Source organism: Myodes glareolus, chromosome 10 (genome assembly GCF_982192425.1).
Source record: "Myodes glareolus chromosome 10, mMyoGla1.1, whole genome shotgun sequence".
Taxonomy (NCBI): Eukaryota; Metazoa; Chordata; class Mammalia; order Rodentia; family Cricetidae; genus Myodes; species Myodes glareolus.
The window spans coordinates 18,297,467-18,311,062 of NC_142035.1; positions in this window are offsets into that span (position 1 = coordinate 18,297,467).

The window sequence follows — 13,596 nt, forward strand, 5'->3', positions numbered from 1 at the left end:
TGTGCGTCTCCCCGCCTGTCAGCCCCTGTGTGTTTGCGAACCCCTTCCCGCCAGGCCCGGCTCCCGCCCCGGCCCTGTCAGCCGGCCGCCAGCAACCCCCCCGCTCCGAGCGGCCCCGCCCCTTCCCCCTGACGCCCCGCCCTCCCCATCTGTCAGCGCCGCGCTCGCTGTGGGTTCGGCGTCCGGGAGTCCCGGGTCAAGGTGGTCGCGCGGCGCAGAGTTTGAAGAGCGAGCGGGAGCGGGAGGTGGAGGCCTGGCCGTGGGCGCGCGTCTCCGCACTCGGGCGGGCCGCTGCGGACGGCTGCCACCCGTGCCGCTGGGGAAGAGCGCGTCGGGACTCGAACCACCTAGGGGTACTGTAGAATCCTCCTACCCCACGCAGAAACACCAGGGTTCCGGGATACCTAGATGGGCGTGTGAGCAGAGTTTGGGACTTGTTAAGCCTTGCCGGTTGGGGGGGGGGTGGTTCTCATTCGGAGAAACCTGTTGGAAGTGTCTGAGGAGTGGGTGGGATGCGGGGCTTAGGTGGAAAGTCTGAGAGCTGGAGTCATTTTGAGTTGCATTTATGAACAGTGATTGCCGTGGTATTGTGCCCTGTAGGAAACTGTTAAGTGATTCGGGTAGGGTAGGGGATTATTGAAGAGAAGGCATGTTTCTTTCTGCCTTTAGCGGTGTCTTGCCAACACATATATTTATCTAGATAGCCTAAAATGTTTATGCATGAGGTGGCCACACATTTTTTAATTAAAAAGGAACATGGCACTTTCCATTTATATACGTGTTCTCATATGTTGCTATCTTGATTTTTTTGTTTGTTTTTGGTAACTTAGTATTGCAGTATTTCAAAACTAACAAAAATGTGTTCTAAAACAATTGGTAGCTTGCCGGATAATTCTCAACCGAGGAGAAAAGAGCCAAAAGCACACTTCATTAGTTGGAACAACTGATTCGGGCTTAATTTGCTTCTAAGAGACATACAGTGGAAAAATCCAGAAACAGAAAAGGAGTATCAAAGAGACTTAGGACATGAGCGAAAAGGGCCTTTGTACGTGTGCCTTCAAGAGATGGTATCAAAGTTGCTTTAAGGCATAGGGCTGCCATGTAATGATAAACATATTAACCAAGTTGAGTTTGTGACCTCGCTACATCGGGGCCATTCTTGATTTGTGTAGTGATTCGTGGCAGGCAAACATTGCTTGGGAAGTGTGATAATTAAAAAAAAAAAGTTCCCACTGTTGTTTTTCCCGCACTTCAGTTGAAGTAAGATTTCAGACTAGCTTCATCCATGACTGGGGGTGCAGTGTGTGTGTGTGCGTGTCTGTGTGTGCACTTGCTTGTGTGAAGCCATTTCTCTGTTTTTCTGTCTCTGATTTGTGTTTGACGCAGAAAACTTGAATAACAAAGGCAGACGGGAAAAAGCCTTATGATCACAGTGAACTTGTTTGGCATTTACCTTTTTCAGTCTTTTGTTCCCAATTATATGTGTTTTCTTCTCTCTCTCTCTCCTCTCTCAAAGTGCTACCAGACTATATGATTTTTATCATGTACTTTTCCTTCCATCTATAAATAGATGATGAAGGGTATGTCTTGCTTTCATGAGGAACCATTTACCCGATTTCGTTCCTTTAGGAAGAAATCTGGGCCATGGGAGTTCTCTGCTTGCACTCCTCCAGGAAAGTCACTTTCCTGAGGCCTGCTGGGCTACCTGTCTCCAACCCGGCCAAATTGATCTCTGCTGTCTTTTTACAAATTTCAGTCTTACTCCAGCCTCGGTGCCTCTGTGCACACAGCTGGCCTGGATATTATAAAGTTAAGGTGGGTTTCCTTAGCTTTAGGTCCTTAGGTTTTCCCCAGCAGCTCTTCAGGATTCCTGTCCACCCCTGTCTTCCATTCTGTGCTGTACTTATCACCACTTGTAGTATTTATTTGTTGACTTGTTGTCTGTTTTCTTTGCTATCTCACAAGCAAGCAGGAGACCTTGTTTAACTGAAATACCTTCAGGGTTTTAAACAGTCCCGGCCCACTATAGGCGCTTAATATTTGCCCAGTGAATAAGTTGAAGAATACTAGTTGTCCATCTATTTATATGACATTGCTGGTAGCCTTCTAGATAGGTAGCTATATCATGAGGTGTGTAGTGATATTTTGTTTATGATCTAACAAATAAAACTTGCCTGAAGATCAGAACGCAGAGCTAGTCACACTAGTTAGCCCTAGAGGCCAGACAGTGGTGGCACACACTAATCCCAGCATTCAGGAGACAGAGGCAGGTGGATCTCTGCCTCTGTTTAAGTTCAAGGCCACCCTGGAAATTAATCCAATCTTCAAGAGAAACAGAGCTCACACAAAGGTAATCCCAGCACTTGAGATCATATGCCTTTAATCCTAGCACTAGGGAGGTGGAGATAGGAATGATATGACTGGGCGGAGAGAGGAATATAAGGCAGGAAAAGACAGGAGTTCAGAGCAGTCTGAGCAAACAGTCTGAAGCACCTGTCTGAAACAGTCAGTCTGAGGAGCAGTCTGAGCAGCAATCAGTCCGAGGATGCAGTCTGAGGACAGGATCGCCTCTTTGGTCTCAGCACTGGTAGAGGTAAGGACTCTCTAGTGGTTGGCTGCTCTGCTTCTCTGACCCTTCAGCTTTCACCCCCTCATAGTTGACTCAGAGTTTTTTTTTTTAAATTTATATTTTTATTATGTATACAGTGTTCTGCCTGCATATATCTCTGCAGGCCAAAAGAGAGCACCAGATCTCTTTATGGATGCTTGTGAGGCACTGCATAGTTGTGGGGAATTGAACTCAGGACCTCTGGAAGAGCAGCCAGTGCACTTAACCTCTGAGCCATCTCTTCAGCCACCAAGTTTTTATTATTAAGAACAATTAGAATTTGTGCTACTAGATGGAATAACAAATTCTTAAACTTTGCAACTTTCCTCTCCTTAACATATCTTAGAAAATTTTGTGAGGTGAGTCTTGGGATCTTAAAAAGAATGACAGTCTTAGGGGCTGGAGAAACCGCTCAGCAGTTGAAAGCACTGACTGCTTTTCCAGAGGACCAGGATTCTATTTCCAGTGCCCACATGGAACTCTAGCCCCAGGAGAGCCAAGGCCCTCCACTGGCATCTGTGGGCACCAGGAACATGAGTGATATACAGATATACTGAAAGACAAAACATCCATAAAATAAAAGTAATACAATTAGGAAAAAGAGCTGGAGAGTTGGCTCCGCAGGTGAGAGCACTTGTTGCTCTTGCAGAAGACTGAGGTTTGAGTCCCAGCACCAACATGGCAGCTTAGAACTGTCTGTAACTCCAGCCCCAGGGGAACTGACAATTTTTTGACCTCCATGGGTACCAGGAACACATACAGTGCTCATACATACATGCAGGCAAAACATTCATAAAATCAATAAATCTAAAAAAAGAAAACCTTGATTTAACTTGAATAGTTGAGAGAAGGAACATTTTTTGGCAAATGTTGCTGATTTTCCTTCTTATGCATTATCCTTTGTGTCACACTGGGAATTTTTGAGAAGCCTAAAGTGTCCCAGTTTGGTTGTTCTTAGCAATAGTGTAAGCCTCAAGAGCATAGTGAGCTTTTTGTGTCCTCAGATACCCAAAGGTGTAATTACAGCCTCGATGTGTTTTCACTTGGGGAGTAGCTGTTATATTTACTTACTTTCTTGGCAGTTCTGTTCTTTTCATCTCTCTCCCTATCATTTTTAGATGGCTTTGTAGGTGCACTTACTTGCTTACTTGTTTTTTTGAGTCATTTTATAATTAATCCTTGACCTTTGGGTATTTTCCATCTCCCATGTAACCTTTGAACTATTTGAACGTGCCAGCTTCATCTTTTAGGGGAAAACAGCATCTGTAGGAAAATGTGACATTGTGCTTCCTTTAATTTTGAAGACTGTCTACTGTTGGGTGTAAAATTCTTAAAGGTTTGAACTCCAGATAGGCTAATTTTATTTGACTATTTGGGAAAAAAAGATTTGCTGTTTTCTCTGAATGATGCCTAGAACAATACATCACAGAGGTCATAGAAATCCAGATATGTAAGAACTCAGTGGTGGTGTAGTGTGTATGTCCTAAGTGGAAATTTTATTCAGTTGAGGGCCTGTAGGAAATATGTTAAACTTTATTCTTATTTTTTCAGTGGACATTTGTTGCGAATGTATTTTGGGAAAGGTCTGTTTGCTTTTGTAGAGATTGCTTAATCCTGTTCAACTTCAGATTGCCCTCTCTTCCTCTGAGACAGGGTCTTGCTATATAGCTGAGGCTGCCTTTGAACTCACTATATAGCTCAGGATAGCTTTGAGCTTGTAATCCCCCTGCCTCAGCTTCATGTGTTTTAGGAGTAAAAATACGTAACCACCACACCTGAATTTTATTCTTTTCTCATCATATTCATACCCCAGATAATCTCACCCGAGTCTTTAGTATGCCCTAAAAAGAGACAAGTCCCTCTTTAAGCCTCCCACTCTTTCTGGCTTGAGGCTTGCATTTTTTTTTTAATCTATCAGGCTTTTCTATTGTCTTTGCTTGCTGCCTCAAACTCACATGTCCACAACTTGCCTGGTCTCTCCACTCCTCTCTAATGCTAATGATATAACTTGGGACGTTGAATTTGCTAAGCAAGCACCAAAACACCCAACTTGGTATCTCCATCTTCCTTTCTTCAAACTTCCACATTTATAGTCTTCATTCTTGACCCATCCCTCATGCCCATCCCAGAATATTTTAAATCCTTTCTCCTAGATCCTAATCTGGCATTCTCTTCTCCTAGCTCTGGAGGACTGTCAGTGCCTTTTAGCTGGTCTTCTAGCTTCACTCGTGCTTTCTTTTACAGCATCCAGAGAAAAGGCAAGGGCAGACCACCTCTTTGTTGAGTGGCTACCCACTATACGTAGAATCACATCTGTGCTTACTCTGAGGTGCCAGCCAGCCCCTGCTGTCCTCTCTAGTCCCTGCTCATGGCTCATGTTTGTCAGGCTGAACACCTTCAGTTCCTCGTATATTTCAAGTTCTCCTCCTTGTTTGTACCTTCTTTCTGCCTGGTGCTCTTTCCAGAAAGGTCCTTCCTTCTCAAGCATCTAGCCTTGGTTAAGATTTACTTTCTTTAGAATGGCAGTTACTTATGGCCCCTTGTATAGTAGCTTCCTTCTCATTGTCCCATCTCAGTACGTAGACATTTCCTGATAGGCACTTCACTAAAATCCCAAAAATTCATTTATGTTTGTTTCTTTCTTTACTGTCCCTTTCCCAATAGATTGCAAGATGTATGTGGGTGAGGAAAGTTTTGCCTTGGTTATGGCATGGCTCTGGTGTGTAGCTCTCTTTGTAGGATCCTGTAGGTCAATGTTTTAATTTCATTAAATAATGATTATAATAACTGACTTTTTTGAGAGTTACTAAGTACAAGGTCCACTGCTAAGTATTCACACATTACTCTAAATCACTGGGAGAACCTGGTAAGGTCCAATGATAATTAAGTTACTATTTCTTTTTGTATTGAGGAAATGGAGTTTAAAGTAACACAGTAGAGAAAGTAGTAGAGTTGGGAGTTTTATTTTAAAGATATATTCTATTTATTATGTATACAGTGTTCTGTCTGTCTGTCTGCTTGCTGACCAGGAGAGGGCACCAGATCTCATTACAGATGACTGTGAGTCACCATGTGGTTGCTGGGAATTGAACTCAGGACCTCTGGAAGAGCAGTCAGTGCTCTTAACCTCTGAGCCATCTCTCCAGCCCCCTAGAGTTGGGATTTTAATCCACATGATCTTTCATCCTTTCATCTTAATCATCTCTACATTTGACATGAATATAGGGAAGAATGCATATGAGGAACACAAGGAATGCTGGGATCTTTATAGTTAAATACTACTCATGTTGTGTTTTTAAGGATGTATGCGAGATAAAAACAGAATGTTTGGGCTACAGTCTTAAGTAGTTCTGGGAAGTTTCTTTGTGTGTGTGTGTGTGTCTGCACGTGTGCGAATATACCAATACATATGTGTTTATGTTGGTATAGAGTACAGAATTGGACTTTGAGTATCCTTCTTAATTGCTCCTCACATTTTTTTTGAGACAGATTCTCACCCTGATGGCCTGGAACTCAGTATGTGGACCAGGCCGACCTTAACCTCATAGAGATCCACCTGCCTCTGCTTCTAGAGTGTTGGGATTAAAGGTGTGCACCCCAACACCTGGCCCTTCTTTTTTAAAAAAAGTTTTTTTAACTGTAAATATAAAAGAAAAAAGATAGTTCTCATCTTAGAGGGTCATTGTGAAGAGCAGAATTGTACACAAGAAAATCACTATCAATTATAAGGGAGGAAAGTCTTGTAGTCTCACCTACAAATATGGTTTGGTTGAGAATGAAAGATGCACAGTTAATAATTTTGTGTTCTTTCACTAACCCTGGTTTTGAATCAGGATTTGTAATTATTCTGTGTATTCATGATAACTTTATGTTTGGATTTAAACTTGTTTTATGCTTAGAAGACAAGATAGCTTCCTCCCCCTTTTATTTTTTTACAAACTCATCTCTGACTTTAAGATTCTTAGAGGAGAGAACTTTTTCTATTTTATTTTTCCTTACTAGAGCATTACTCACTGGGGGTTTGGAGAACTCCTCAGTGGTTAAGAGCTGGCTGCTCTTCCAGAGAACCTGAATTCTGTCCCTAGCACCCACATGGTGACTCACAGTCATCTGCTGTTACTAGTCCTTGGAGGTCTAATGCCTTCTTCTGATCTCCACCTGCACGAGGTATACAAATGGTACACATACATGCATGCAGGCAAAACCACTCATATGCATGAAATAAAATAAAAACATTAGAAAGTTATCCACCAGCATACTGTTTGTTTCGGGAATGCTCCAGTTCCTCCAGGGAACTTCAAATCATCGAATGAACAGGGCCCCATTAACTGACCAGCTCAGGTATCATGAAGTTGGCAGCGCTCAGGATAGGACTCTCTAAGCATGGTTGTATTTTCTAGTGGGATTGCTTATAGGTGAGTGATAGCATAATGGCTTCCACCCTTTTTGTATACTTTTCTCATTGCTGTGACCAAATACTTGTCTAAAAGCAACTTAGGTTTAAGAAGGGACACAGTCTTTCATGGAGAGAAGGCATGGTGATATAGAGTGTAGACAACTAGTCGACTATATTGAGTTCACAATCAGGAAGCCAAGAAAGATGCATTTTGGCATAAAGTTGACTTTCTCCATTTCCCCTTTTAATTAAGTTGGGACTTTAGTTCATGTGAGGGTGTTGCTTACATTCACTAACTGCCTTCCTCTGTTGTTAATTCTTTCTGGAAAGATCCTCACAGACAGACTGAAATGTGTACCTCACTGATAACCTACATGTTTACTAACCTAACCAAGTTGACAATAGAAATTAACCAATAAAGAATGGAGTTGTTTCCTTAGAATAAGTGGGAAGAAGCCAAAGAAAAAAGAAACATCTTGGCAACCAGTTGTGGATGGAGACTGAGTTTGAAACCATGTCTGTGTTTGCTAGGCAGCATCAAGATGAGAGAAGATTGATTAATTGGGACACCAGTAGCATTTAACTGTCTAATTTAGGGAACAAAGAAGGCATATGGTTGGACTGAGCCAGAGTTGGGATTTGCTAAGGGTGAGTGGCAGAAGGACAGTGAAGCAGGTGGCACTGAGGGTATTGGTCAGAAAGTGATTAACATGACAGATGGGGTGTCAAGGCTGCATGGCAAGGAGAAAGGACTAGAGGTGTTGATGAAGTCAAGGAATGAGTGTTTGGAGTGACAAATAATACAGGATGTGGTTAGAGTGACATGGGCATGGGAGATTTCAGATCTGAAGTAAATCAGTGGGCACGACAGATACCATGTTTTGTAACAGACATGAACCATTGAAGTGAACTCAGTGAAGATGGCTGATGCCAAGGAGCTTAAATAACTGAGCAGCTGAAGTGTTGCTTTATTTGTCTGTAAGGCTAGATAAGCCATTAGAAGGATGACAGCATGTATGGAACTGAGAGAAGGAAGAGCTAGGTCTTCAGGAAGTGAGGTGAGATAGAGGTCCCAGTAGTAGAAGAGGCAAGGGCTGTTAAAACTAGTATGTAGGAGCCTCAACTTACCAGTGGATTCTGTTCAAAGGAGGGTGTTAAAAATCTGACCTAGAAGATGTAAAGTCTCTGGGAGAAGTCAGTTTTGACCCAGTTCATTGTAATTCAAATGGTCTGCCCTGGTGACGTGCACTGTTGTGTTTCTAGAATGTATATAAAAACCATGTTAAAAATAAGAGCTACTTCTAGGTGGTGGTGGCATACACTTTTAATTCCAGCACTTAGAAGTCAGAGGCAGGTGGATCTTTGTGAGTTCGAGGCCAGCCTGGTCTACAAAGCGAGTAGACAGGACAGCCAGAGCTACACAGAGAAAACCTGTCTTGAAAAAACAAACAAACAAACAAACAAAATCAGAGAGAGAGAGAGAGAGAGAGACAGACAGACAGACAGACAGACACACACACACACACACCAGACTCTATCATAGGTCCAGGGGACTATCTGGAGGAGAGGAATTTGAGAATATATATTTAACACTCCTCTCCCATATACATATGCCTGGCACTTCTTTATAATTACGTTGTTTTGGGGTAGTATGTCCATGATGATTAAGAACATGTGAGTGCTAGGAATGTAATTTATTTGATAGAGTGCTAGCCTATCAGACACGAAGCCCTGGGTTCCATCCCTAGCATTTCAAAAATATGGTTGCCCATAATCCCACATTTAGGAGGTGGAGGTTGAAGAATCAGGAGTCCAAAGTTAACCTAGGCTATGTAGAGCTCAAGCAAGACTGGGCTACATGAAACTGTTTGAAACACACACACACACACACACACACACACACACACACACACACACACACAAAGGCACACGGGTTGGAAGGGAGGGGGACAGCTGTGAATCTGAAAGCTGACTGCTGGGTCTAAAAGAGGTGACACCAGAAGTAGTGGGCCTTTGCCTTGACTCTCAGTAGCTCATTTTCCACAGTTCACCTGATAGCAGAAGCTGGGAAATGTTTCATTAGTGGCACCCATACTGGAAGGGACCCAGGTAAGGGTAGAAACAACTCTGCTTATCAAATTAACTGAAGGATGCTCATGAATCATTATTGTTATCCCATTCAAAACAAATAGCTCTTCAGGCTTGGTTTGTTCATAAACAAGGAAAGAATAGTGCAATTTGGAAAACTTTTTATCACAGACTTGCAAGTTTTAGTAATTTAGTGATCCACATAAAGTTAACTTAAACCGCTCAATTCTGTCTTAGAAGGTACTGGATTAAAAGAAAAATTTACTTAATAACATACCAAAGACACAAGGAATTTTATTAGTAAGGGATGTATATATGAATAGAACTTAGTATCATGATACCAGTAGCCATGCTGCCCTATTCTTTTATTTCTACTAAGAATATTTGTTTTTTTTTTCCATGACAAGAGGACCACTACAAACAAGTAGTTGTAAGGAATGGAACTCCTTGACAGACTGCTTAGAAGCTTCTGTTACTCCTTGTGAGGAGGTTTTGAGCTTGAACTGTCCTGTTAGATACTTATTTCTATAACTACCACCTGGGTTGTCATACACAAACATTGAAGCTTTTGGGGGAAGAATGCAGCCATGACTGTAGGAAGTGGATGCTGTGGGCCTTGAGCTTAAAACTTTGATTTGCTCTGTTCTGTGTTGTATTTCTATTTCCTATTAGATAGATAAACCAAGATTTCAGCTAATGAGCCAGTTAACATCTCAGCTGCATTCCAGTACCCTCCACATCTTTCAGTCATGAGTTTCAGTCTTCCCTCTCTTCCTCTTCTCTTCCTTTTTCTCCCCTCCCCCGCTTTACCATTGAACTTCAGGGACCCAGTTGTTTTTATGCACTGAGAGGCCTAGAAAATAATGGTAGTGGAAGTTTAGCAAATGCCAAGTAATAAGAACTTTCAGTTTTAAAATAAAAATATTCTGTCTTAAAATAAAAACCCTAGAAGTCACAGTATTCTTTCCCTTTTGGAAAAACATTTTCTCCTAAAGCAGAGGAACACTGGACAAAGCCTGTGAACAGTCTGATATCTTTTTAGTATCACACTTCTTTTCTCCCAGAGTTCAAAAACCCTCAGAAACTGCCATTTTGTGATACTCTTTGTAATGCTTGAGTTACCAAGAGTATTCAGTTTGCAAAGCAATTTTTGTAAATGCCTGGTATGTACCAGGCATCTTGGTGTTAAAGAAGAAGGTGGTGGTGGTGGTTCTCAAAGAACTTTTTTTTTTAAGATTAAGAGGTGTGATCTTGTTGGAGGAAGTGTGTCACGGGGTGGGGGGGAAGGGTGATGGTGCAGTGGGGGGCGCTTTGAAGTCAAAGCCTTTGCCATGCCCAGTGTCTGTCTGTCTGCCTGCGGAGAAGGATGCAGCTCTTAGTTACTTCACCTGCCTGCTGCCTCCATGCTCCCTGCTCCCATATGTCTTGTTGTGACAATAATGGACTAAGCCCCTAAAACCTTAGACAAGCCCCCCCCAATTAAATGCTTTCCTTATAAGAATTGTCTTGGTCATGGTGTCTTTTCACAGTAATAGAACAGTGATTAAGATAATGATATAATTTATTGTTCCTAAGCTATAAAAATGTACAGATGCTACCATTCTGAATACTAGAAGTAACTATGATACAGTAGCATTTGTGTGTTTAAACTGAAAGTATAGTCTGAGCCCCATGCAGTTGGGATTTTCAGCTTCATCATAATCGTATGGAACCATTATAATATATGCAGTTCATTGTTGACCGAAACATCATGATGTGGCTCGTGATTTTGTGATTATTTGGAAAACCAAAATAATGGAATGGTTGGTGATGGAGCCCTGCAGGGTGGGTCAGCTGCTCTCGAACCTTTCTTGCTCTAGGATGGCTAAGTACAAAGGGACTAACAGAAAAGTTGCGAAGCACTGTTCAGGAGAGCTCTTGTGTTCTTGGTTCCTGTGTGGTCCGCTATAGTGGTATATTATTTGTGTTTTAATAAATAAAGCTTGCCTGAAGATCAGAGGGCAAAGCAGTCATACTAGTCAACCATACAGGCTAGGGAGTGGTGGCACACACTTTTAATCCAAGGACTTGTGGGGGGGGTGGAGGTGGGGGTGGTGTGGAGGTGGGGTATGTGTGGGGGTGAAGAGGCAGATGGATCTCTGTGAGTTCAAGGCCACCCTGGGCTATACAAGATTGAATCTGTCTAAAAGAGTAACAGAGCTCCCACAGAATTTGGGATCACTGCCTTTAATACCAGCACTAGGGAGGTGAAGACAGGAACCATATGGCTGGGCAGAGAGAGGAGTATAAAGGGGAAGAGACAGGAATTTAGTGGAGTGTAGAGTATGAGGTTGTTGGAGAACATTGCAGGATCGCCGCTTTGTCTGAGCCTTGGTAGAGGTAAGAGCTCTCTAGTGACTTGGCTGCTTTGCTTTTCTGATTTTCAGCTTGAACCCCAATATCTATTTTGGGTTTTTATTATTTGTGCTACAGTCTGCCTCAAAAAAAAAATCTTGTTAGAGTGAATCCTCTCTCACTGATTGAGTGTGTTCCTGTGAGTGAATCTTTACTCCTTTGGCAGGTTCATGAGAGCCAGGTTGATTACTGTGCTGGCTTTGTGGGAAGGAGGAGCTGAAGTTTTACCCTTGTAAAAGTCATTTTGTTTTGGAAGTGGGTGGGCCTTTGGTATTAACTGGTCAAGGGCAGATAGTACAGTGAGGTCTTTGAAGGAAGGAGGATATATCGAATTACTGTTGTGTAACTTGGAAGTGGGAGTTGGTTATTGCTTCCTATTGTCTGTTTGATGAAAGTTACACTCCACAGATTGGTATTTAAAGACTTCCACAGTCTTTGATCAGTTCTACAAGACTACTTATCCTTTTCCCTTCATCCCAGCTCCTTTGTACACCAGCCAAGAGTACCTCTGATATAACACTAGAATGTGATTTGAGAGACCTGATGCGAGTCATGTATTGAACTGTGGTTCAGTCTTGGCTCCTCCATTTACTAGTGACTCACCCTCTAAGTTATTTTCACTTATAACCCTTTGTAATAATAACAACAGCAGCGAGTGGTGATGATGAGTGTCAAATGAGAAACTTTATTTTAGAGTTTCTTGATGAGGTTTAGTAATTTATAGATGCTGTGCCATTAGGCTATTTCTAATCCTTACACCAGGCTCTTGTATAAATTTTCTTCTTCCTCGCTATATCCTCTGCCTTCTCTCAGATACCTAAACTCAGTTTATGAGTAGAGAAGCACTAGCTTATATAATAAACAACACTGCTGAAACCTCAGTGATAAAAAAATAGACATATTTGTACTCATTTACAATCCAGATAGTGTGGAAGAGAAGACCCACTCCTATGAATATGTGCTGGCTTCAAATTGTGGTTTTCTAAGTTGACTGGGGTATCAGTGACCAACAGATGAGGGAGAGACTGATATCAGCGAATCAATCCCACACCAAACGTTGGGCGCCAATTATCAGCGAATCAGTCCCACACCAGTTATGTTTTAAGGGGTTATTTATTTTGGGGGGTAAAACTTACATATACCATAAACCGTCAGGAAGGGAGCCTAGTCGCTGGAGCAGGAGCCGGGAGCAGGAGCCGGGACCAAGCACCGGAACCAAGAGCCGGAACCAAGAGGGCCTGATGCGGATCTGCTTCTCTTTTTAAAAGAGAAATATACCACGCCCCAGTGGGCTGGTATTTCAGCAGCTATTGGCTGACAGAGCTGAAGTCGCTCCCCGCTGCACTGTGGGCTCATGCTTCAGCGACTATTGGTTGAGGCAGCGGAAGTTACTCCCACAACAGACTGAGGCTTTTATGCACTTAGGATGGAAGCTGGTGAGTAAATCCAAATGAGAAAAAGCTGAGAAGAGGCTGGATAGGAAGAATGTTTGCCCAGAGTGGGAAAGGACTCCAGGAAGAGTGAGGCAGGACCTCACTCCAGTTTCAAGACAGAATGAAGAGGGCCTTCTGCCTGGATAGATGAGGATTGGGAAGGACTGTAGAGCCTAAGACTGGCTCCTGGGTGGAGGCAGGTGGTTGCAAAAGTCAGGATCGAAGTGAGAACTAGGGTGTTCACGTACCTTCTAAAGAAACCTTCCAGACAGCTCTGGAGGCAGATGCTGTTGCCCTTTAAGGCCCACGCAGCTATTAGGCAACAGAGAAAAATGAGTTAAGTCTGTAGTGTGAGAACCAGGAAAATCCTGCTTGAATGACTGGACTACTGAAGCCAAAGTTGAAGTGACTGGAGGTGAACCTCCTGGACATGGGATAGAAGAAGATCTTTGTAGATGACCTCCCCTTTGACTGCTTTAGTTGAAGGAGGGAGGATAAGAAAAGAGGAATATTTCTAGGTGGAAAAAGTGGTCTGAGCAAGGGTCCTAAGGTGAAACCTGCTTAGAACGTTCCGGGTTTGAAAAGAGTAGATTGGTAAGATCAGGTAAGAGGGAGAGGTGATGAGAAGATGACAGGGAAGCAGAACCTAGATCATCCAAGGGTTTACAAACTTGGCA